The 27922-nt window shown below is 32.1% G+C and overlaps 1 protein-coding gene across 1 annotated transcript in view; it reads right to left on the bottom strand.

Moving 5' to 3' along the window:
* The window catches only part of LOC145278789 (short transient receptor potential channel 7-like), a 570160-nt gene extending 556068 nt beyond the window's left edge, over window positions 1-14092 (bottom strand). Inside the window, exon 1 of the mRNA XM_080130690.1 lies at window positions 13953-14092. The gene's annotated coding sequence lies outside the window, so the exon portion shown is untranslated. The remainder of the gene's footprint in view (window positions 1-13952) is intronic.
* Window positions 14093-27922: the final 13830 nt, after the last annotated feature.

Raw genomic sequence — 27922 nt, 5'->3', positions numbered from 1 at the left:
TAATAGAGTTTCTAGAGATTCGTCAAAAATAATTCTGTATAATGGGAATAGATCAAAGATTTATATGTGTAGGCATGTTCCAAAAGTTTGTTATGGTGCAGTATAAATTTTTAAAAATAATCAATATACGAAGTGCATTAAATAAGTTTCCGGTCTTTTGTGTACGTGAATTGAAAATGGTTTTATACTCTTGAAACTTCGGTATTTTATTGCAATACCTCTGCTTAATTTGTGTTATTTCAGGTTGAATATATACAGCTAAATCCTGATTGTCACCACTGATGAATTTCAAAAATGAAATCTTAAAAAGATATCTAATAACATTCTGTTTAAAACTTGGAAAAAATGCCACACAAACGTATGGAATGCTTCAGATCTCTTTTTGGACAATCTTGCCTGAATCGAGCACCATTTTTTTAGTGTCATTAGAGATTCAATAGAAGCAAGGAGTCTGTGAAGGATGATAGGAGTAAGTAAGTCAGAACACCAGAGTTGATTGACCAAATAAAGAATTACATGTTTAAGGACCATCATGTGTCTATTCAGATAATAAGTACACAATTTGATGTCAGTGTGAAAACTGTACACACAATTATTCGCGAGGAACTGAAGATGTGGAAAATTTGTGCGAAGTTTGTTCCAAGATTGCTATGATCCAGAGACCAAGAAACAGAATTCCCAGTGACGGCATGCTGGCTCTTCCAGACCAAAGAAGACCAGACAGAGCAAATCCAACCAGAATCATTATGATAGTCATTTTTTGACAGCATGAACATAATCTACAGGCACTGAATTCCAACTAGATAGACAGTTAACAAGAAATACTATGTTGACATTTTAGGTTACTTCAGGTAGGTGTAAGGTGGCATGATGGGTCCCTCACTTGAAACCACACCAAAGACCGATAGAGAGCATGAATTGTACAGCGGCGTACCTCCGATCTCGCTCGTTGATTTTTCGTCATTTTCAGACATGATAGAAGGCTCCTATCGTTCTTGAAATTTGTATACAACTAGCCGACTAGGAGATGGTCTACAATAAAGAATGAAAATCAGTTTTCATTAAACGAAAATATAATCATGTCTTTGTGACAATTTTAGGGTTCCATCCTATATATATATAGTAAGTAGGTTGTTGTTGTTGTTGTTGTGGTTGTTATTGTTGTTGTTATTGTTGTTGTTATTGTTGTTGTTGTTGTTTATAATATTGTAGCCCAACCCCCTAACGTCATCATGTTCAGAAGGACTTTCGGAATGGACATCGCCAACCTCCCTATATTAATAACGGACTTCAGAATAGACACCCCATTTTGTGAGTGGGTGCGGGGTTTTACAAAAATTTACCCTAAATGTAACCTTGATAATTACTTTCAGTATCCCCACGTGCAAATACTCTGAACCAACAAAAAAAAATGGTGATTGCAGTGTCTAAGGTAAAAATTTATATTAAAAAAAGAAGCAACTTATGTAAATGCAAACTTATAACAAATAAGTGTTCTCTATGCAAAGTAAATAAGTTTTTAACGTACATGCTTGAAATGTAGAGCTCAGGTAATGTTTGTATTTTGGTGGGAGTGGGGGAATAACTGCGTGAAGAGGCTGGTATATGTCGTAATTTAGCTGTGTTCGTCAAATATGAATTATATTGTCTGAATCAGTATAGAGGGAAACCTATAAAATTCATTATTTGTTAGGAAACTTGAGAGTTGGACGTAAGTTAAAAATTATCTTTTCTTCAAAGAATACAAAAAGTACAACTTGTGTAAGTGCAAACATGCAAAGGAGGGGCAGCGTTTGTAGAATTATTAAATATATAGCGTACATGCAGTAAATAAATGAGTAAATAGAGTATAGTATTTTTAGAGGGAGGGGGTAGATGTAGAACTGTTTAGTGTTATAAAAAACTCAAAACGGTCTATGTCAAGTTTCTTTCCAACTCCACCCTAAACTTTAAAATGACGACTTTTACATGTTTTCGGTGGTGCTGAAAACGAATATCACATTTAAATTTGAGACAGATAAGTACTTTTCATGATATGAAGAAATGGCTTTCAGAAAGCCGGGGATCAGTTTTCTTTATAAATTTTACGTAAAATGAGCACCCACTTTCTGACTCCCTAGTAATTCCTTCATATCATGTAAACAAATGTAAATGTGATATTCGTTTTCAGCACCCTCAAACTTGTCATTGTTCTGATGGAAACAACTGCCTTTTACTAAGAGATCAGTTCAGTAGAAGGAAAACGTCGCCGCTCGGAAAGCATAAAAGATAAACACACAAAGAAGGGTCGCGTTTGTAGAAGTAAGTATATAGCATCCATGCAGAAAATATATAAGGTTAAGGATATGGTAATTTAGTGAGATGGAGGGAGGTGTAGAACTGTGTAGTGTTATCAGAAAAATATTATAAATATTTAAAAAATAAAAATGGTACGGCCCATAATTAAGCAAAGTAGAAGAAAAGATTGCTGCTTAAATGTAATGTATTTTGTTTTCGGGATATTTTTGTGGGTGGTGTAATTGTTTCTAATAGTTGATTTATACATCTGTAAGTCTAGTACATCAGTACTAATATTTCTGATAATGGGAGTTTGATATAGTTTATAACATGACGAAATTACTTTTTTCGGAAAATGGGGGATCAGTTTCCTGTATAAATTTAACGTAAAATGAGCACTCGATTTCTGGCCACCAAGTATTTTCTTCATATCATGTAAACAAATTTTAATGTGATATTCGTGTCCAGCAGCCCCAAATTCGTCATTGTTCTGAGCGAGATAACTGTCGTTTACAGAAGGGAAACATCGCCGGAAAGCGTAAAAAGTAAACACACAAGATATATATATTGCTTTCAGAATATTTTTGCGTCTGATAATGGGAGTTTGATATGGTTGTATTTGGATTAATTTATTTTTAAGGGAAGCGTCGTGTAGAGAAAGCAGCCATGTTTGTAAATGTTGAGCATGTTCGTTTATGTTAACATTGTAATCCGGAATAACCAGTTTTTCAGGTCTCAGTCAATGTGGAATGAGGGAATTTCAGAGAGGAGAAATTATTATTTTTATAAAGGGAAATTTAAAGTTAATGTTGTGTATTTGAGTCGTTGATCCAATTGCGAAGGGTTCAAGGTCAGTATAGTAATAATGCGTGTACTTCTTCCCAGTAATGACTGGGTGCAGTGGACGGACATAATAATTAGAGGGAAAATACGTACTACTTTGTCTATAGATGTTGGCGATAGTGATAATGTTTCTCCTAGGATGTAATGTAGGATTTTATTATAACGAATAAATGTGTCTTAAACGGCGTTGATAAGTTACATAAGATGGTGGATAATCGTTTAGACATAATAAATTTGTATGTGGCTTTTGTTATTGTAAACCTACGGTAATTTGATCCAAAGTGGAATTTCTTCAATCATTTTATTATATATAGATAGAAATAGATATAGTTATACTATATATTCGAGAATTTTCCCTTTGCTTTTATGTAGACTTTTTATTGATTTTGTATATTACTATTATTTGTAACTTTGTATATGACATTAGCTGTTAAGTATTTATCGACTAATGGGCAAAGTACAATTATTCATGTTACTATTGTTTCTTTTTTACAAGGGAATCGCCGCTTATCAAGGACCAAACGTCACTCAAGGATAAAGGTTAATGAATATAAGGGGGTACTGCAGTAATCGCATATGGTGGAGATTATGTAAAATCTGGATTATTTAAGGGGATGGCTCAACAAGGAATTGTTTACATTAGACTTGAAAGCTACCATATTATAATCGGCCGGTAAGCAGGCTAGTGTAACCGTGTTCTACAGGCGGATAGTTCTTGAAAATGCATTTTTATTGTTTTTATTTATGTTTAATTGCATTCTATTAGGTGTAATATTCGTGTTATTTGATAATGTTATTGCGTTAAGAACAATATGCATCTATTTTTTTAAAATTATACTCATTCCTTTTTTATGTAACTTTTGTTTATATGATTATTATTGCTAAATGGTTGACCATCAGATTTCCTGTTTTCAGTCTGCTGTATATTTTATTTTAGTGTTAAACAGCAAGGGTGAAAAATAAGTAAACAAAAAATGGTAAGATATAAAATAAATAAATAATAATAATAATAATAATAATAATAATAATAATAATAACAATAATAACAATAATAATAATAATAATAATGAGGAAAACGCAAGTTCTGATTTCTTTACGTTTTGACAAAGCATTTGGGAAACTAATAAATGTTTTTCAGATAAATGAAATCCATGTTGAACAAATCGAATGAAGAGAACATCTTGTTATGCAAATTCATTCATGGTAAATGAACAAGGGAATTTACCGGTTCAAATTGCATCCAATGGACGAGGATATACAGTGAATACTAGAATGGAACTTTTATATATACAAATATATGGCTCACTGCTTATCGAGATAAAAAGTCTTCTGGAGTATACGGATTAAAGAGATCGTTACACAGACACACCTTATCTCTCTTCTTGCATCAACATGCAGTATTGTTTCGCTGTATCACAGCCTGTTCATCAGTGCGGCTAGACAGGCGACTACCTCAAGCCAGGATCAAAACCCGACCGCCCATACGACAGTCTAGGATTCTCACCTTTACACTGCTATACGGGTAGTGAATTAACGATGTTTTGACATCGTCTGCATACCTAAGATCAATTTGTTTACATAAAGAGCATCGCTTAATACGCTAATGGTATAACGTGTATCACTTCCCAATATGTTCAACTCAAGATAAGGACAATTTTATATATATATATATATATATATATATATATATATATATATATATAACTACTTCATTTACTCACATAAAATTAATATACGAAAGTATAGATTTATGCGTAAACTTTAAGTATTTACTTCAAAAGTGCTCAATACATGGGTAGAGCTAGTTAGTAATTTATAAAATATATATGGCGATTAAGCTACACTGAATATTCGGCGTTTCATCCACTCTAGGATTCGTCAGGCTTATGCGCGAATTCTGTGATTGTTTATTGTTTTTATATGGTCCTCTTCTGTGGAGGGTTTTAGTTAGCCAATCAGCTTTCTAGTATCCACCGCGCCCCTTCCTATCAGCCAATGGGCATGCATTTTATCGAACAAAGGATCTGTTTTAAAACTAGTTTAGTGGTTTAAGGCAGGCATTTCTTTTTTTCTTTTTTTTTCTTTTATTTTCTTTTATTTTTATTTATTTATTTTTATATATATATAAATATACATATGTGCACATACATATATGCACATATATATATACACATATATATATATGCATACATATATATGTGATCGTTTACATATATCCATGTTTATTTAATTTATTTATTTGTTTATTTTCTATTGTTTTTGTTAGTTTTAAAACTATTTTGTATCGCTATCCAAAGTCCGGTAGTATCAAGAAGAGCGCTTTGGACTAGTGGTAATGATACGTCGGCCCACAGACAAACCCTGAACCTAAAGCTGATTGGCTAACTAAAACCCTCAACAGAAGAGGACCATATAAAAACAATAAACAATCACAGAATTCGCGCATAAGCCTGACGAATCCTAGAGTGGATGAAACGCCGAATATTCAGTGTAGCTTAATCGCCATATATATTTTATAAATTAATATATATATATATATATATATATATATATATATATAATCAGCGCTAATATAAAATCCAACAAAGTCCGGTAGTATCAAGAAGAGCGCTTTGTGCTAGTGGTAATGATACGTCGGCCCAAAGACAAATCCTGAACCTAAAGTTATTGTCTGATCAAGTTTTTGTTAGAGGCAATACTGCTGCGCTTAAAATAAATTCTATGAAAAAGTTTTATTCCTAGAACTTTCCACCTGTGGAATTATATACCTCGGTGCTGCTTTTCGGACGTATATACCATGAGAGTTTCAAGGTGCAATGCAAGTCCTTGTTGAGTTGTCTTTTTTAATTATCAAATTTTTACCATTACCTATCATTACAGATCACAGATCACATGATACTTATTAACCTTATGCACGAGTGTCCATCGGGTTTTGATAAACGATGACTCTCATGTAATCTTTTTTTTAAATATATATATAAAAAAATGTTTGTAAATATTATGCTTATCGTTAGATTTCATTTTCCACAGACACGTGTTTCGCCTTTTAAAACTCATCAACGTATCGAAACCGTTCAAATTATCGCAACCAAAATAAATAGCGCGCGCGCACACACACACACACACACACACACACACACACATATATATATATATGTGTGTATATAGATCTATATGGGTATGTGTGTGTTGTTATGTATATATATATACATATATGTGTGTGTGTGTGTGTGTGCGTGTGGTTATAACGCGCGTGTGTGCAAAGCATTAACACCACATCAACAATAAAAAAGTAAAACATATTGAAAACTTCTTTTGTTTCGGAATAAATTAGATGAGAATTAATAAGTTGTATCATAGGGAGGACTATCTTAATGTTTATATTATTATCATAACATTTCAGGCGATGTATGATCCGACCCTCTTCAGTAGCATGTGAACACCTGGCGCAATAGATAATGATGTTAAGTAACGCCCAGTTTTACAAGTTATAGGTGGAGATTGAACAGCATTCGCGACGTTAAAAAGTAAAGATAAAATAAATATACTCACTTAACCCTTGTGCCACAACATAACTGACGGAACGAGAACCATCTACCCACTGTGATAATACTGTATATGTTTTTTAAGCTCGACATAAAAATGTTTTAGTTCGACAAGATGGACATAAGCAATACCGAATATTACATGTATAACAACATCCGCTATGAGGATTGTAGTTTGTTTCATACAAATAATATATAAAAGTAATAGACCGTATTTTTTTTTGTGTCATTAAATATTTTTATTTTTAACATAATTTCATAGTAAAATTCAGTCATAAGTTACAATCTTATGGAGGTTGAAGGTTCAATTCTCAACGCGGGGGACATTGGAAATACAATTGCGAATTACTAAGGCCTTCTACCTAGTCATGGCTGACGAAACGAGTGCGTTATACTCACAGGATAAAATAAAGAGTCTTCTTCGAAACTCCGCGCAAATTCCCGAGTTCGAGAGGAAAATTTCCTAGTTCAACAAGATATAGCAGAAGAAGGTCGGAGGATATATTGACCGAAGTGCCAATAGCTGTGTAAATAGCTCTCAAGACGAGGACAGTAGTTCGAATCATTTAAATAATACAAAGAAGAAGAGCTGGAAATATAACCAGCAGATACCTCTTACCAAAGGCAATAAAACTTATTTTTCTGCGAACATATTTGTTTGGTTTTAAAGGTTTTTTAAACAGATGTTTTATGTTCAATTTAGTATTTCGTTTCCATCCGATATTATTACAATCTCAACTTTCAAAATACAAAATTCAAAATTCCCGACTCGTGTAACTATGTGGTCACGCCATTTGCAATCCTCTAAAACAATGATAAAACATCTAAACAAAGACTTAATTTAAAAAGTCAAAACTAAAAAAAAAACTATCCAAATCAATTGAAGATTAAATTTTCTTGCGTTTGGTAATAATAATTTATTTTAAACTTTTTTGTGATATTTTTGTTTGTCATCCAGTTTTCTTTATAAGTAGCTAAGTGTATTCGTTAGTTTCATGGTAAGTGATCGACTGAGAACCAAGCTTTAACCCCCCCTGTATAAGTTTAACAAAATCTCGTCCAACTACAACCACTGTCAATAATTTATCATTCTTACTCTGTGCCCTAAACATTAAACCGAATTCCGCCAGTAAAGTTTCTTCACAAGAACTACACGTTAATAAAACACAATACCTCAACTTTGCTTCCCAACTGACTATAACATGATCTTTTGAAAGTCTAATATTAACAAATTCCTAATCCGGCGTCATTTGTAATAAGATATATACTAAGATTTTGTCCAGTTTCCGCAATCGCTACGCCACAGTTTTGTCTCACTGGCAACTAGATAAACACCTAAGCCTCCAGTGGCCTATGGATTTTCATGAGCGGTTACTCATTAGTATATGACAAACTATTTAAAATAGTATAAGGAATACGTATATATATATATATATATATATATATATATATATATATATATATATATATATATATATATATGTATACGTCTTTTTATCTATTAATTGTATCTATTAATTGTATTTCCGATCCTTTCCAACTTTCGAATAACAGTCTTCACTACTGGCATGAACTGGCTGATGTAATCACCATATTGATCATAAATCCAAGTAGTTTCCTCTCTTTCTGGATTCAGCGTCAGGAATGGATTAATCTAAGTTGTTTTGAACAATATACCCCCCCCACATACATATATATATATATATATATATATATGGGGAGGGGTATTTTTCCACTATTGATCCGGATCTTTCCCCAAGCTATGGATTGAACAATAGGTTAAACACGGTCCTTATGCAACTTCGGGCGGGGGCGATCCAAAGCAATGCCTTCTATTTTCATTCCCCGGATTGGATCAGATGGGATTGCAAATGACATTGTTTTTATGATTGAACATGCATTTATCACCTGAAAGTTTATTTTGACGCTGCATCACTCTGAGAAAACAGTCCTTGTCATGGACGTGCGTCAGAAGCAAAGACGCATCATTCAATTCATGGCAAAAGTGTGTTAAAATGGTGGTGACTATGTAGAACATACATTCTGAAGCACAAATTTTAACATTTCCGTCTTCATAGCTCTTCAAAGTTTTGAATTAAGAAAAAAAAAGAAGTTCTTTTTGAACACCCCTTTTTATGGCAAACGTTCGTCCCGAACGCCCCTGCAAAGCCATCGTTGATCGCCGGTAAAAGTGCATTGAGTATACTTACGTAGGAAAATAAATTCTGACGCACAAAAATCTGTCGTCTTAAAAATACCAATTCCGTCTTCGTAAGTCTTTAACTTTGTGAGTTAAAAAAATAGAAGGCTTTACTTTGGAACCGCCTTTTGTAATCTAAAATGAGGAAGACACAAAAATACTGCCAGTCTTTCTCTACTCAATTCACTATTTTTTCTTTGCATCCTTGTTAGTTGACTGAATGAAAGACGGTTCAGGAAAGATGCGGTTGGTAATTGTGCGACTTTCGCATCACTATAGACTACCTGCACAATTAATTTTACAGGAGATATCCATTGCATCTCTTGGTTAAAAGTGGTACATTATTTATATGATTAGAAAGCATTTTGGTATACGAATACTGATGAAATAATCTTACGATTTATTCCTTTAATTCAGTTGACACTTACAATTCTTGACAGAACCTGTTTTGTAGCACAAAATCAATCACTTAATTATTATATCAATCAGTGAATCTATTTTGTCCTTAGCTCATCAGAAGAAACAGCAACAATCAATCCACCAAAAGGAAATAAAATGCGTTCGGACATGATTAAAAAATCTGAAAATTAGAAGAGAAGCTGCGAATAATAATGATAATTTGCTTACATTACGCCATTTTTCCTTCTTTTCCAATTTTCGGATTTTTAATCATGTCCAAACGCATTTTATTTCATTTTAGTAGATTGATTGTTGAAATTTCTTTTGATGAGTAAAGGGCAAAATCTCCCCCTCCTTCCCTCTGCTTCTATCCTCCTTTGTCTCTTGTCCAATCTCTTTCTTCCTTACGTTTCTTACTCTTCCTTTCCCTTCCCTTTTCCTTAACCGATCCTTAGGCGTCCAACAATGGTGTAGTGAAAATGACCAGGGAAATTCGAGTGAAACTTAAACATTTGCAAAAAGATACCAAAATGCTAGTAAAAAGTTGTTGGTTGGTTGGTTGTTTTTGTTTTACGGCATATCAACCCTTTTCGGGTTATTTAATGCCGAATCCAAAGATTTTGAAGAAAAAATTTTTAATAGAATATATTTGTTGTTTTCAAGTCGGTTTCTATTTAACCCATAGTTGGAACCCTAACAGGTACTACCACTCCGGGTCAGAGTGGACCTGGGAGCAATGGTAATTAAAGGGTGGCTCCACACTCCCCAAAGCCCGCAAGCTGGGGCGTCACCACTGGATATAGTTTAAGGTCATATCCAGGACCCCCATTGAAGGACTTTTACCCTCTGCAGGGAGGCAGTCGGTGTATTCTAATGCCCCACCGACAGGGCCGCTAGTAAAAAGAAAAAATTAAAAATCTAATATACACTAGCTGATTTAAAATTTTAAACGAGCAGCGGGCAGATATAGCAGACATGTGTTGCAGGTTGCATCTATATCCGTTGTCTAACCTGGCATCAAGTTGACTTCTCAACCCCCAACCCTACCTACTTCATTTCCTCACCCCAACACAGACAAAAAAGATTCCACATCTACTCAGCCTTGTTCTTCGCACATATGAATCTCATCCTCTGTGTTTTTTTTTATAACAACTTTTTTTACTGTAAGATGACTTTTGAATTTTCATTACTGATAAGCGTTGTTTCCTGACGAGGTCTCTAGTATCTAAATACAAGAAGACCGAAACATACTCGTGACTGTGTAACAACACATTACTGCTTATGTAAAAACAGATTGAAAGTATACGTTGCCGTACTTCCGTATTGAACACTCTTGTATAAACGTCGTTATATTTAACCCGTTAGCTTATCTCTGAAAATAGCAACTTCAAATTTGTATATACAAGGAACTTTTTGTGTGTGAGTTAGTTTCCTATTGACTCCTAAACAGTTCAGCGAATTGGTTTTTTTTTTAGAAATTTCACACAAATGTACTTTATATGTTTGCCGGTGTTCGTAGAAAAGTTTGGTATCGGAATATCTTCGATAATTATCAATAATCGATAAGTGAAATATCTGATAAAAGAAGGAACAGGCGAGTTTGACTAAAGTTAACGCCTTATAAAATTTAACATTAACAATCTCAAATTAACGCCCTATACAACCTTACATCATATGTGTATTTGAGAAGTTTTATTACCGCACAAGTAAGAAGGTTCGGCATATAAAATCAACAGTAGGGCCTTTGGTATGACATTAATATTTCTGTTAAAAGCAGAATTGAACCATAATACCTAACTTTTGCATTTTAAACTTTAATTCAAACAATTATTACCGAACATGTAGAAATGTCCGGCTTATAAAATCAATATAAGGTCTTTGATATGACAGAGGCACGTTAGAAATAAAAATTTCTACATAATAATATGAATATATAAAACTGTAGATGTATGTATGTGGGTCGGTCTGGCTGTAAAATATTTAACCGATAGACTTTTAAACTACTACGTCACATAACACTGAAATTAGCAGGAAATAGTAATCATACCATAAGAATGGTTTATAACGAGTACAATCTTTGTTCAGGTGGATGAATGAAGCGCACAGACATATATCGGCAAGTTGAAATGCGAAATGTCCATTTCACCTTGCTATATATTTTTTACTCCTTTCTGTTTAAGCACAAATTCTATTCATTTCTTCAAGTCGTTTAATATCAAATCGTTCTGACGTATCTTAGGATTGTTACATCGATATCTACGGCATGATCACGCTGAGGCACAAGTTCTCGTCAGATCATCGAAGTTAAGCAACGTGAAGCCTGGTTGATAACAGATGGGCGAATATTTGGGAATTCTAGGCATTATATATGCTCTCTGCTTATCTCGGAATTATTCCCAAACACTCTGGACATATATATATATATATATATATATATATATATATATATATATATATATATATATATATATATACATATACCCTTATCCCTGAGTGGCTTCCGGGCCTTGATAAGTGGTGACCACCGTGTAAATATATGTATGATAATATTTTCCCAGTAATATGAATTGCAAACTTTGCTTTCTCGCCGTAAGAGGTCTTTTGTTACTGGTAACATAGCTGACCGAAACATGGTTATGACTGTATAGAAACATTTTACTGCTTATCTAAAAACAAATAAAGAGCGTGTATATATATATATATATATATATATATATATATATATATATATATATATATATACATATAATTTGCATGCAAAATCCGATCCCGCATTTTGCTAATTCCTACCCTCTGATGAGAAGGAAAGTATTTCTTCGAAACTTCGCGGATTAAGGACTATCCACTTATCTAGTGTTTCCTTTTCAGATTAATATGTTTTTAACTCATTTCAAAGTGTTTTTTAATATGTTTTATTAACTGTTTGCTCGTATATATATATATATATATATATATATATATATATATATATATATACTTGCCACTCGTATTTAACAATGTCGACTCAGAGTAGGTGTGGTTAGTGATTGTGCACCTTTTGCCATAAAAAAAATTCATGCAAGCACCCTTACGGTGATTATCTATTGTTTTTAAATACTGAAAGAGCTTTTACGTTTTACCTTATATCGGTAGGAGACCCGGCTCGAGAGCTAAATAATTTGATTTCGATTCTAGCTGATGGAACCCACGTCATTTTTGTAAGCTTTTGAAATCATTGCTATATATAAATATAATACCAAGATTCAAAAGAAAAATTGGCTTTGAGAGAAGCAAGAAGTAAAATATATTTAACGTATTTTACGCGACTGCAAAGCTGACAAACACACCGCTAGTTTCAAATAATATCATTTTACTGTTTTCATGTTGCCTACTCTTTCAGCTATGAACTTCTTGATTTTGTTATTTTTCCAGTCATTACCTACTTCTTTTGGTGAAAGTTAGTGTAGTATATGTTCATTGTTATGATACAATTATCCCATGAATTGCCCGCTCCTTTAAGGGGTAATGTAGTACATATTTAGTCTAAATATACACTAGTAAATATTCGCTTCCTCCGGTTGCATAGACGTGCTCGTATGAATAAGCGATGTACATGTGCTTGCCTGTGCATATAATTATATGCGCGTCGACTAAAACTACAAAATGGCAAAGTTAAACAAAAAAAAAATGCACATATTTTACATTTTTTTCGAAGCAGCCATTTTTGTGCAAAAATACCTCTTGATACTTAATATATAGAGAGATATTAGTAAAATAAAAATAATTCTACAATAATGAATTACGTAACAATTTATTCTGTATGTACGTGACTTACGCATCATATTTTCTATTTAATATCAATTGATTTTTTGTTTCAATTACAAATGCAATAATCTTTATTGACAAACAAATTACAAATATGATTCCGAAATTAAATCCGCCATCATGCATTTCTTTCGTAAAGAAACACTCATTTTATTCTCTTTGATAGTTAAGAAAAGAATGAATTGCGTAACATCAGAATCTGAAATGAACTTGGAAGCATTTAAACTGTTGAAATAAAGGTAATTTCTTGCTTTGAAATTCTTAGCAAATTTTCATAAATTAAAGACATTTAAGCTTTAATAAAAAAAAAACATTATTGACAACTTAAGCTAATTTTCGTTACGATAATGGTGTTTCAATCTTTACTTATAAAGTTAGCAAACGCAAACAGGTATTTAAATTAAATAATTTTATAACTAAAAATTGAAAAAAAAAACATTATCAAAAGGAAATTAGATATAGTTTAAAATAATGGAGTTCAATTGATAATTCAATCACAAAACGATAGCGTAATAATTAAATCGAATATACAAAAATATATTTACATTTTTTATTAAACAAAAACAGTGACGTTAAATAAAATATCGTCAATTTAAATACTCCCAGGCATCGCCGAATGGGAATATAAAATTTACATAAAGAACATCGAATGCACTATACTTGCGTTCTAAAACCGACAATTATTTTTGCACGCTTTTATACTGAAATGTGTACATTACTGATATTATTTTGCTAGAATATAAGTAAACTGTGTTGATTTAAGTAAGTTTGTTGGAACAATATAAAATTTCTTAACAAGTCAGCGTGAATTTGAAAATTATTAGAATAAAATAATCTTTTTTTGCCGCAAAATTTCCTTGTATTAAAAATATAAGAATAAATACCTTTTTTAATCGTGACTTTAACCCGTAATCCGAATATTGGATGTTTTATGCAATGCTTTTGCGCAAGCGTGAAAGTAGAATATATAATTCCAATCTGTAATTATTTGACAATTTCCGATCGGGTTCGATCTCGGTTAGCGCGAACAATTTTTTTGGAAATTGTATTACTTTTTTGTTTTCTCCTCATATTTTCTTTCATTTGTTTATCTGCTTTGTAAAATGTTCGTTTCATTTTAATTTTCTTTTTCACTTCATGTGCCCCTGTGTTTTTTTCTCCATTTTCCGTTTTTCGCGTTTTTTATTTATTCGTGTAAATTGTCTTTTTTTCATTTCTTTTGTTGATCAGTTTTTTCGCTGTTGATTTATTTTTTATTTTTATCAATTATATATTTTTTATTTCTTTTTCTTCCTTTTCCTTTCTTTTCAAATGTTTCGCTCCTACATGTTGTTTGTTCCGTTATTTCTGCGTGACATTCTGTTTCACACACACATACACCCCTCTCTCACTTTCTCTCTCTCTCTCTCTCTCTCTTTCACTCTTTCTCCTTATCTGTCTTCCTCTCTTTTAATCCCAATATATCTTATTTTCATTAGACTTTTTTAAGTCTTACAAACATTTCTCTTATTTTACACGCTTTATCTTTTTCCACGTTTCTTCCGTTGTTCATATATATATATATATATTTATATATATATATATATATATATATATAATTTTTTTTTACAAGGTGGTCACCACTTATCAAGGCCCGGAAGTCACTCAGGGATAAGGGTTATTGTAAGTACAGTACGTTAGTGTGGATATTTAAAGTGTCTACTTAAGGGGGCGGTTCATCAGGAATTTGTTTACGTTGGACTTGAAGACATCGAAGTTGTAGTCAGGAGGGAAGCAGGCAGACGGAACAGAGTTCCAAAGGCGTGCACTTCTAAGAAAGAAGCTTTGTTCATATATATATATATATATATATATATATATATATATATATATATAACTTTTTTCTTTATTCGGGTTCACATATTTCCCTCTTTGTTTACAACCCTCCCATAAACTTTTCGTTTTTGTTCCCGATGAAATTTTATGTCTTCCATTATCGTTTCTTCTCGATATTTTCTTGTTCTTTCTATCTTAAAAAAGAAGTTTCAGTATTTATTTCAATAATAATCATCTTTTATTTGGGTTTTGTTTTATTTTAATTTTTCGAGGTTTAAAATTTTTCGTATGTCATTATTTTTTTCATTCATTAAAACATTCATACTTTTAAGAAGCATTTCAATGTTTTTACATTCTCTTAAAATACAAATATAATTTTCCGTGATGAAAGAATAATTCTAAAAAATAATTTTATTTTTTTTATTTTCGAATATATTCATACAAAATTCATTTTACGTGATGTAAAGTATTTTGTTTGTCTACGCTTATATGCATAAACTATTTATTATGATAATTACATTGATTATCTATGCTAATTATACATGCATTTCTAATTACATTTTGTCTAAACTACTGTTTTGAAATCAGTCTGTTTATGTGAACATAAACATTCGAAATCACTCTATCTATCTATCTATCTATCTATCTATCTATATATATATATATATATATATATATATGATATTATATATTAATATAATATATTGTTTATAGATTTTCCGTATCTTATTCAACAGTTCTCAATATGTGAATTAAAGCATAATTATAATGTATTGGCATATATGTTCACACTTTACCGTATGTGAGTAACTGTGTAGGTGTTTATTCCTTTTCTTTCACCTTTTTCAATACATATATAGATATGTATAATACTACTATGTCCCCCTCTATCTCCGTACATATATATATATATATATATGTATATGTATATGTATATATATATATATATATGAAATATTTCTTTATTCTAACTTCTCCCTCATAAATATCTCAAACAACTTATGCTGATCTCATTCCTTCTTTCTTTCTCGCTCGTATATTTGTATCCCTTGACCTTTTTGACTAAAAAGTTCACAAGAACTCGTCGTTTCCACACAATTTCGTCATTTTCGACATAAATATTTTAGATATCAAAAAAAGGTTGTTATTATTATTTACTAAAAATATATTTATTTATATTTAATCTTTATAACACATTTTCTCTGTTTATGTAATTTTTGAATAATCTTTCGAATTGAAAACAGACGTATTATTTAAACATACACACACACACATATAAATCAAGAGAAAGTTAGAAATAATTTTAATCCATTATTTCTTTCTTTAGCGACTTTCATCTTTGATTGAAAGAAAGTGTTCATTTCAATACATCAAGAAGCGCGCTAAAAGTCAAGGATTAGTAGGAATTTATATTTAAGAGATTTGTTTTTAAAAAAGGCAGAATAAATTTGAATAATTCACATCAACTATACAAATTATGTTTTGTTGATTTGTTTGTTTTGTATTTTTTTTATATAATATACTTTCCAGAAGATGGGAATATCCACTCTGTTATTTCGGTAATCGGGGAAGAACCCTGGCAGAAGAATCCGCCGCGCGTCTGTAAATAAGCTTGGAGAATTAGCAGCAGCATCAGAAGAAGAAGAAGAAGAAGAAGAAGAAGAAGAAGAAGAAGAAGAAGAAGCAACTCAGATAGAAATGCTGCCACCTTTGCAGAGTGAGGATTCCTTGTTATGAAGATTTTTTCCTGTCTTTTGCGGAGAAGTCTGCGATTAAATGAGAACTGCTTGACACGTCGCTCTACGACTGAGAACAAAGATCTTAAAATATGTAGTTTTAACTACATATCAGCTTTCTTTCCCTTCTTCGTCTGACTTTCAACGCACTTTTCTGTTTATCTATACATGTTACAGTGTATTTCCTGAATATTTGTCTATAGTGACTGTATATTTTATTATTTTCTAATTATTTATCCATTGATTAAAAGTTATTGGGTGTTTTTATTTATTGTTTTATTTATGTTTTTATTTGTTCATTTTCAGTTCCTGTAATTTGTTATTTAGCTCAGAATGTATGTGTCTTTTTTAACGTAGAAAGGTTCGTGTATTTATTTTACCGTAGAAGGTACTTTATTTAGTTGTTTTAATTGAGAACCTATTGTGTATATATTACCATAAAATATACTTGCGTTTACTTGTTTTAATAGATAATAAAGTACGTGTATTTAGTTATTTAAATCCAGGAAGGCATTGCATTTATTTTAGCATAGAAAGTATGGCGTATTTATTTAAACGCAGGAAGTACGCGTGTGTATTTCTTTTAACGTAGAAGGTAGTATATTTAATATTAAACGTAGAAGTGTATTTAGTATCTAATTATCCTCTCCTGTTTTCTGTTGATAGCAACAACTTTTTTGAAGTCTTGGTTTTGTTTATACAGTATATATATATATATATATATATATATATATATATATATATATATATATATATATATATAATTTTTTTACGTAATGCCAAATTCATACTCCCATACCTGTTCTTATTAAAACCTCAAACGAACTTATTTGTCCAGACACATTAAATACATTTCTGTGAAATTGAAAAAAAAATTCAGCCGTTTCGGAGTCTTTAGGAAAAGAACTCACACACCGAAAAAGTGCTATGGTAAGAATAATAAATATGTATTTATAAAAATATTGTTATAATCCCCACACTGATGACTGCAAGAAACACTATTGTCTGTAAGTGGAAATCATTAATATTTATTTATACAAATATTACTATAAGGTCCTTTCCATTATAATTGGGTCCGTTTAAGAAAGTTATAATAAGCTGTCAATTATAATTATTATTCCGGAATTGACTGTTTCTGCATACTATCTGACTAGATTTCTGTATCTGTCTCCTTGCCTCGACATGTAAACAGTCTTGTTGGCATAAGTGCTTTAATACGGGTTTTTAATTACGGGCTAGGAAATTAAATATATGTCTGTGTTCGAATTTTTCCTACACTGATAATTCCGTAGCTAAAATAATTTATATTTACTTATAAGAATATTATAAAACACACACACACACACACACACATATATATATATATATATATATATATATATATAAAGAGAGAGAGAAAGAGGGGTGAGTTTTAGAAGCGACTAACTTAAAATTGACCACTCTACTTCTTTTTAATTTCAGATTTAGCAACGCCGGGTATTTTGAGTGTAACCTTGTTTGGCAATTCATCATGTGTTTTCAAGAGAATGGAACCAGGTCCCACACACTGTACGACACACTGAGATAAATATTTGATGAACGAATAAGTTCACGGAATGGATTTTGTTCGCGCAATTTAGCCAAATCAGATTATTTTCATTCGGGATATGAAAGTCCGATCCTATGTTGATAAAACAGACACAATGGACCATTTACACTTGTTTTTTTTTCATAACTATATAGAACCACATTTTAATCAGAATGATAACGAATTTTAAGATATTAAATAATAAAAAATAGAATAGAATCCTTTACTCGAAATGTTGTATGAGGATTAATAAATATAATGTATTATTTTACTTTATTCTCCTATTAAATAAAATATTAAACCTAAAATGGTCTTAAATCTAAGTAACAAAACAATAGATAGTTTGTAAACATTGCTTGCCACAAATGAGCGAATACGAAACAAAAAATTAACCGTAACGTTATTGCTAGGTTGTTATTGGCCATATTATAAATATAGAAATAAAATTTTAAAAACTCCTTTTAAAAAAAATATTAAATAAAGAAATATAGAAATCTAATTCAGGAATTCAATGAATGGGATATAAAAATATTTTAAATGGCTACCGGTTTTTTGTGGAAACTTATATGACTGTTTTTTTTAAATAAGAATGCGAAAATTAGGTGATATATTATTATTTGAATGGTCTTTTTTTCACGGAGGATGCCTCCAGGGTAAATGTTTTTTCACAAGCTTCTTTTCCGTTAAGGGAATTTTCTTTAAACAATGTTCTATTGTCAAGAGTATTTTTTATTCAAGAAGTCTGAAAAATGCTAGTTTAAAAAATTTTCAAACGTCATAAAGCTTGAAATTGTCTAACTGGTATGGAAACAATTGTAACCTAAAATGAAATACATTTTCTGTTGCTAGCAACAACTTTTTTGAAGTCTTGGTTTTGTTTATACAGTATATATATATATATATATATATATATATAATTTTTTTTACGTAAATGCAGTCATATCTTGCTACGGTTGTTGGAGTTAAATTATTTTCAATTTTTGGATGTCTGCATACCGGATATATATATATATATATATATATATATATATATATATATATATATATATATATATATATATATATAAACATATAACTTTCATGGATGTAGGGGATTTATAGATGACCTTATATGTATAAACGATAATGATGAATTCGAAAAAAATAAACATCTTATATATCTAAACGAATTAAAATTGAATTGTGAACATAGAGGACAACAGGCTACATTTCTGGATTTTGATATAAAAATTGAGGATGGGATTTTTCTTTATAAAATATTTGATAAAAGAAACGCTTTCCCCTTTAAAATAGTACTATGCCCCATAAAGATAGCACCTGCCCCGTTTTTATGTTTTATGGAACCATTATGCCAGAGTTTTTGAGAATAGCTCGCGTTACTTTAAAACTAACAGACTTTATACCACCAGTTTCTAGTTTAGTAATAAGGATGATAAAACAAGGTGGGGATAAAAATAAAATATTAAAACAGTTAAATAAAGCATTTGTTCGTTATCCTGATGCTTTGGAATCGTTTAAGATAAACCAGACTATATTAATAAAGGAAATCCAAAACTATATTAGCAATGTATAAAATGTATTTATAATTACATATAATAAATTTATAATAAAAAAAAATGTATATATGTAAAAATATTTTTAACCTTTATATATCTAATTTTAAATAAGAATGTAAATATACTAAATACTAATCATAGTGAGGGTGATAAGTAGTTAAATGGATTCATCCTTATTTTATAAATACAAGACTGATAAATTAAAAAATTAAAAAATGTATCCATTTTAAATGTGGAAATTGATGAATCGCACAGGTAAGAAATTCATTTTTATAGTATGAAAAAGTAAGTAATTGCAATTAAGAATAGAAAACTGGATCAAATGTTTGAAACATGTCTACTTCCTAAGATTAAGGGTGGTGGTGTTTGATCAACACTGCTGGGGAGCCATGATGTAAGATACTGTTTTGTTTTTAAATCCCCGAAACAGTGTTTCATGGTAAACAACTGATGATCCCTTGAAAAATAAATTATTGGTATTATAGTAAATTCGAGAGCGAGTTGATGCAGTGATTGCAGGTGATTAAATGACTTACTGACTAGATGGTTTTCTAACGAATGATAAAAAATATTTTTTGTATAGTTTTAAAGGTTAAAAACTTCCAAGACTATATATATATATGTGGGTGTGTGGGTGTCTTGTGTGTGTATGTGTGCGTTGTGTGTGTATGTATGTGTATATATATATATATACACACACACACACATATATATATATATATATATATATATCAATGGATTAAAGATGTGCATAAGGATTCCTTAAATGGAGAGTTTTCGCTATAATAAAAAGCTGAAAATGCAGCTATACGTTGGCTAGAAGAAAAAAAGATATTGATAATATAAACATATATGTTGATGTATATAGATTTGTTGATCAATTTTAAACAAGGAAATACAATACTATGTTCGCAAGTTATCAAAGCGCTTTATGCCAGGCATTTCCAAGCTTAATACTTTTCATCAGAAGAAGAGGGCAGGTACTAGGTAACAAAATATGGATGCGACGTCTCGTAATATTAGTGGATCTTGTATGAGAGTATACATTAGAAAGGGAAAGAGTGGTATCCGGGGATTATTAGATAATTATGGTACTCTACATATGCTACAGTGGTATTTTAATAGAATTTGGCGGTAGAGGCATGGGTACAGTTTTGGGAGTAAGTATTATATGTTTTGTGAGTTCATTAATTAATTAATAGATCAGATGAAATATGATGAGCTATACAATTCAAATAGAGAATAAATTGCAACAAAAATAGAGTAATAAAAAGTAGGAGTGTGAGACAGTAACAAAAATAAGGTAAAATGAAGTAAAAATAAAATTTGCAGACGAGAAATGAAATGTTAAATGGGTGCTATATGCTAACGGGTTAATCTAGCAGATTTGTTACATGTGGGGTATAGTCTGGTAAAAGTAGCAGTCGTGAATGAGGGTAAAAGCATAACATTAAAAGGCAATACAAAAAAGGAATACAAATACAACTATGATAGTGGTTTATATATTAATAGGATAGCGTTTGAGTTATTTATTTTGTGTATCACGCTTACATCTGAGTAACTGTCGTTAAATTGTTATGGACTTCCATTTCTTATAATATATATATATATATATATATATATATATTATAATATTATATATATAATATTATGTATATATGTATATATATGATGTATGTATGTATGTATATATATATATGTATGTATATATAGTTAGTAAGTTATAAAATGTATATGGCGATTAAGCTACACTGAATATTCCGCGTTTCATCCACTCTAGGACTCTTCAGGCTTATGCGCATAAGCCTGAAGAGTCCTAGAGTTGATGAAACGCGAGGTATATTCAGTGTAGCTTAATCGCCATATATATTTTATAACTTACTAACTAGCTCTACCTACGTGTTGAGCACTTTTGAAGTAAATACTTAAAGTTTACGCATAAATTTATACTTTCGTATATTAATTTTATGTGAGTAAATGAAGTAGTTATATATATATATATATATATATATATATATATATATATATCCTAAATTGTTCGTGCGTGTATCGCTAGGAACCCAAATAAACGAGTCCGAAACAAAGGTAAGAGGAACGCAACACTAAACGCTTATATCGAAATTAGATGCATAAAAACTGTTTTAATGGAGAACATATGTTCTTGGTTAGACGCCATCTTGCAGTTAAGAAGCAACGGCAAAAAATATGCTTAAAAACTTTTATGAGTCTCAAAATGTCCAATAGTTAATGAAGTAGATTATGAATGATATATTGAAGCAGGCAATATATGCATATGCATATATATATATATAAGAATTTGGAATTTTAACAAATAAAAAAAAATATATCATTCGAATGTAGCATCCTATTCCTCATTTATAGACACTCCCATGTTAACAAGACGCATCAAGCTTTTATACATGTTATTACCTATTATATATATATATATATATATATATATATATATATATAACTACTTCATTTAATCACATAAATTAATATACGAAAGTATAAATTTATGCGTAAACTTTAAGTATTTATTTCAACAGTGTTCAATACGTAGATAGAGCTAGATAGTAAGTTATAAAATATATATGGCGATTAAGCTACACAGAATATTCCGCGTTTCATCCACGCTCGGATTCCTCAGGCTTATGCTAGAATTTTGTGGTTGTTTCGTGTTTTATATACCCATATAAACTGGCATATGAAAAAAAAAACATTTAACTTAGATTTAAAATAGGTCAGTACACTAGATATCTAAGCTCCCCGCTAAAATAGCACACACAAAGAACGGGTCAACCGAAGATCAGCTAGGCATTTGTCCTGTAAGTGCCTGCTCATTGGTTGATTAGGAAGGGTGCGGTGGAAACTAGAAAGCTGTATGGCTAACTAAAAACTCAATAGAAGGTGCGTATATAAAAACACGAGACAACCACAAAATTCTCGCATAAGCCTGATTAATCTTAGCCTGGATGAAACACGGAATATTCTGGGTAGCTTAATCGCCATATATGTTTTATAACTTACTATATATATATATATATATATATATATATATTCATATATATATATATATTCATATATATATATATATTCATATATATATATATATATATATATATATATATATATATATATATATATACGCATTTTGCTAATTCCTCCCCTCTGATGAGAAGAAGGTATTTCTTCGAAACTCCGCGGATTAAGGACTATCCACTTATCTAGTGTTTTCTTTTCAGATTAAATATGTTTTTAACTCATTTCAAAGTGTTTTTTAACATGTTTTATTTACTGTTTGCTCGCATTATAAGCTCTATCTCCTATTTGGTTTTATCGAGCTTTTACATCTGGTTGAGATAACTTTATAAATATTAATTCTGTAATATTTTTTAATATACTTTAATTTTACCATCTTGGATCATTTTGCTAAATTTAATTGCAATTTTTATTATATATATATATATATATATATATATTATTTAATTTTCACCCCAAACAACGCACAGTGCCACTATCGGGGACATAAGTTGCAGAGGTTTTATGAAGGGCGTTGAGTAGCAAGATGTCTCCTCACATTACACTTGAACTTCTGCATGTCAGTACAGTTGGGAGAGCAGTATCCCGGAAAGGAGTCCCAAAGTCTGACAGTTCTGGGGAAGAAAATATTGGAGTAAAAGGCTTTCTTACACCTAGAGATCTCTATTGTGAAGGGGTGGGATTTAGCTGCTTGTCGGAAGTATTCACGTCGAGGGGCTACAAGTGTTTGTAGTTCGTCAGAGCATTTACCATTAAAGTACTTGTAGAATAGTGTTATAGCTCGCAAGTAGCCACAAAGAAGAACAAAACAACGGAGAACACATTAAACATGTATAACATGAAAAACGAAAATTGTAGGTAATTCACCGAGTATGCGAGCGTCGCTCTAGAATTAGATCCCGGCTGGGACCGCCATCGTAAAGTTTATATGAACGACAGATTTTGGAGGGTGGTTCCCCACAACACCACTCTCCCAAGCTGATTTCTCCGGGTGTGAAATCAGTATCTTTTCTTTTGGGTGCAGACCAGCAAGTGGTCTGTGCGCTTCCTTTTCCTGTCGGAGTGTCTTGGTTCTGATATGCCTTTTGGAGGTTCCACGTCAAAACAGTCGGATGCTGTGTCAATTGCCTCTCTAACTTCCTGCATTAGTTCTTCTTGATCCTCGGGGGTGCGTTTCCTTATTTGGTTCAGGTGCCTCTTATGTTTGAATTTTGGGCCCTGAATGATGTATGTAATATGGCCGACTCTTCCCTGTTCCCAAAAGGAAGCATTATTCTTTCAATGTATAAAATATACTTTATCCTCGCGGTTGAACTGTTTTGTTGGCATTGTAGAGGTTCTGTATTGTATTATATGTTTGGGCAGCAGCTTATCAAATACTGATTTTATTCTCCTTCCAAACATGATTTCTGCTGGGGATCCGGCATCTGGTTTGTTCAGATTTTTTGTAATCCTATAGACCATGTTTCTTTCTTAGAACTGCACGCCTGTTGCACTCTGTTCCGTCTGCCTGCTTCCCACCGGACTACAACTTGGATGTCTTCAAGTCCAATGTTAACAAATTCCTAATGAACCGCCCCCTTAAGTAAACACTTCATCAAATCTCCACACTAACGTAATGTACTTGCAATAACCCTTATCCCTGAGTGGCTTCCGGGCCTTGATAAGTGGTGATCACTGTGTAAAAAAAAACCTGCAGAAATTGCTGGAGGGCCTTTTCTGTAGGTGTGCCACACGCCTTTTTTAACGGCCTTTTTAGCGTGTCGACGAAGCGTTCGGCCTGGCCGTTACCTCTGTTGTGGTACTGGGGGGATCGTAATAGGTATGTCTCACAGAATTCTCTGGGCTCTGCCGAGGTGAACTGGGTACCATTGTCTCTGACTGGACAATCCACAACCCCAAAACGAGCAAACAACTCCAACAAAAAAAAATTGTCCTCGTAGTCGGGGTTAATTTTTTGCATCTCAAGACTTCTGGCCATTTCGAGTAGCTGTCGACTACTATCAAGTAGTAAAATCCTCTACTGGTCCCGCGTAGTCAATGTGGATCCTCGACCACGGTTGTTCAGCTTCAGGCCAAGGCTTATGTGTTATAGGTTGTGCCTTGGCAGCCAACACACAGCTTTTTCACGTATTCACCATATTGGTAATGTCTTGGTCCATAGCTGGCTAGTAAACAAAACTTCTCATCAGGATTTTCATTCAGTTTATCCTAGATACCCCATGTGAAAGTCCTTGAGAATCTTTCTTTGAAGGGTTTTGGGGATGACAACCCTTTCGCCGTATAGGAGCGTTTCGTCGCAAACCGAAAAAATATCTGAACCGGTATCACCCAGTGTTAACTTCTGCCTTAATCCCAAGTTTTAAGTTTTATCTTTCTTTAATAATTGATTCAGCGGCGCACAGAATTTGTGCATGTTAGGAATAAACTCTTGGTAATAATTTGCCAAGCCTAAAAAACTTTGTAATTGTGCTATGTTTTCCGGTGCCAGCATTTCTCTAATAGCGGTTACCCTGTCTGGATCCGGGCGTCTGCCACCTTTATCAATGATATGCCCTACGTATTTGATTCTTTGTAAAAAGAATTCACACTTGTCTTCTTTGATCTTAAACCTGTATTCGACTGAATACTTGTCTGATCTGGTTTGCGTGTTCCTCCCTGCTTTTGCTCGTTATAATGATGTCATCTAGATATGCGAGGGCATTGTCGAGGTCGCTCAGTATGGTATCCATGACTTGTTGAAATATCGTGGGTGCTAACTTGATCCCAAACGCGAGCCTTTCGTATCTGTACAAACCCCGATGAGTATTAATAAAGAGTAGGTTAGCGCTTTTATCATTTACAGAAATGTGTAAGTAAGCGTCGCTCAGGTCGATCTTAGAGAAAAACTTGCCGCCATTTAATTTGTAAGTAGCCACAAAGAAGCACATAACAACGGAAAACAGGTAGGTAATTCACAGAGCATGCGAGCGTCGCTCTGGAATTAGATCATTTGTAGATAAAAATGTCTTCTGTACAACAAATAGGCAGCGGGATGCAACATTTCGTCGATGGGACAGAGGTTGAAGCCTAGATAACAGTTCAGGACCTATCAGGTTGGTGACTCTCTTTTGGCCCCTGTCAAAAAGTGAGATACAAGTAGAAGACGCACCTGCACAAATGTGACAACAGTACTCCCTACCAGGGCGAATGGTGACCTTATAGAAGTACAGGATACTTTCAGGCGTAAGTAGCTTTCTAGCACGGTAGGGGGCACCTTTTTAGCAGCAGTATTGGCAATGCTCTCAATGCATCTATTCCAGTTCATGTTCCCTGTAAACGTTAGGCCGAGGAGTTTAAAGAAAGTACTTCCGGGTAATGTGTGTGTTTGCCATTGCTATTGGTGGTAATGAAGGTTTCTTATAATCATTGAAAGAAACAAACTTAGTCTTGGCAGCATTGAATGTGACCATCCATTTTTGTCTCCATTGCACTACAGATATAAGAGTGTGTGAGAGTAGGTATTAAGTTCGAACATCACTCAAGTATTGTAACACTGAATATTAAGTTTTAAAGTAGCAAAAAAACGTGTTTATTTCTCTTTAAAATAAACATTTATTATATAAAGATATAAACGAACTAGGTTTTTGATTAATAGAACCTTGTCTAGAGACTTATTTTAAACTTCTTTTTTGCCTTGAAGATGTAAAAATATCTTATGACCAGTAGTCTGTTGGGATCTTAACTAGACGATTTGAAATTCTACTTCAACAAATGAAAATGAAAATGTCCATATTTTTTAAATATCGTTACGTATATGAGTATTATTTTTTAAGAAAGGCCAAAATGATTAATTAATCGCTGTCGTTGGACAACGGCCTATTACTCGAAAGCTTGCATGTGTGTCTATTTTATCGCCGTTTCTTGTCACCAATATGGGATGGTGTTCGTTTCAGTTATGTTTCTTTATTCAAATCTAATCTGAGCATTCAGTCATAAAACCAAATACCTTCAAGACCAGTTCGAAATAGAAAACAACAGAATATGAACAAAACAAAATGAACACTAAACTCCATTCTTCGAACTCTTTTTTTCTAGTCTCTTTTCCTTTTTGATATCTCGTCTTACGTACATTTCGATTCTTCTCCGTTATTTCCTCGTCGCTGTGTATATTTACGTATTTTCTTCATTTGTTACTTAGTACTGAGAATGTCACTTTTCTAATCGTGTATCTTTCAAATATCTGTTGATTGTCGTAATGCCGTTGATGTTTTATTATGATTATTTTTCTCCTTTCATTGATCTTACACCTTCTATTCCCTCGTCTAAGCCTTCACACCAACTTTTGACTTTTACATTTTTAAATGACATTTGTATCATTCATTTGTTTCTTTTATACGTTGTATTTCTTGTCATCCGCCATTTTCTTATCTCGGTTTATCTAACATATATAGGATTCACATTGGACGTGTATTACCAATAAGCAATACTATTATTTCGTCAGGTAAACTCGTTTAGAAAATCTAACATGATTTTTGCTGTTCCTCTTTCACGAAATATTAGAAGAGAAACCAAGCATTTTTCTGGACTGAATGAGAAATCAAGTTTTTGGCGATAAGTTTATTTCTATATTTTCATATTAACTGCACTTTGTTTGAAACGTTCAAATGATTTAGAATAAGTGTTTTATATTGAATTGATCCTTGACTATGGTTAAATATGTGCTCATTCTTGCGTTAAATAATAATCCCTATAAATCCATACTAGTTCTCAACTGTATGTCTTACACATATGATAATATTTAGTTCGCTATAATTCATCATAGTTAAGTTCTCTAAAAAATTTAAGCCAGATCACCCAAGTAGTTTCTGATAAAAAGTGGAACTAAAATACTAATACCAATTAATTCTTTACTGTGCATTTGCAAAGAAAAATTGATAGTTTTCTGCAGAGAATCTCATACAAAATCTTAGTCACATATGGGCAGTAGTTTCTGAGAAAAAGTTGAACGGATTGATAGAATAAGAAGAATATGAGGTGCCTTCAAAAAGTTTCCTATATGTTATTGACTGAACAATTTTTTTGATTTCAAGTTTAAATGAACAGCTACAACAGGAATTGGAATACACCCTAATAAAGCCCGATTGTCACAGCTGGTG

Source organism: Euprymna scolopes, chromosome 1 (assembly GCF_053919585.1).
Source record: "Euprymna scolopes isolate OS-2025 chromosome 1, ASM5391958v1, whole genome shotgun sequence".
Lineage (NCBI taxonomy): Eukaryota > Metazoa > Mollusca > Cephalopoda > Sepiida > Sepiolidae > Euprymna > Euprymna scolopes.
This window is presented reverse-complemented; position numbering and strand designations above follow the sequence as displayed.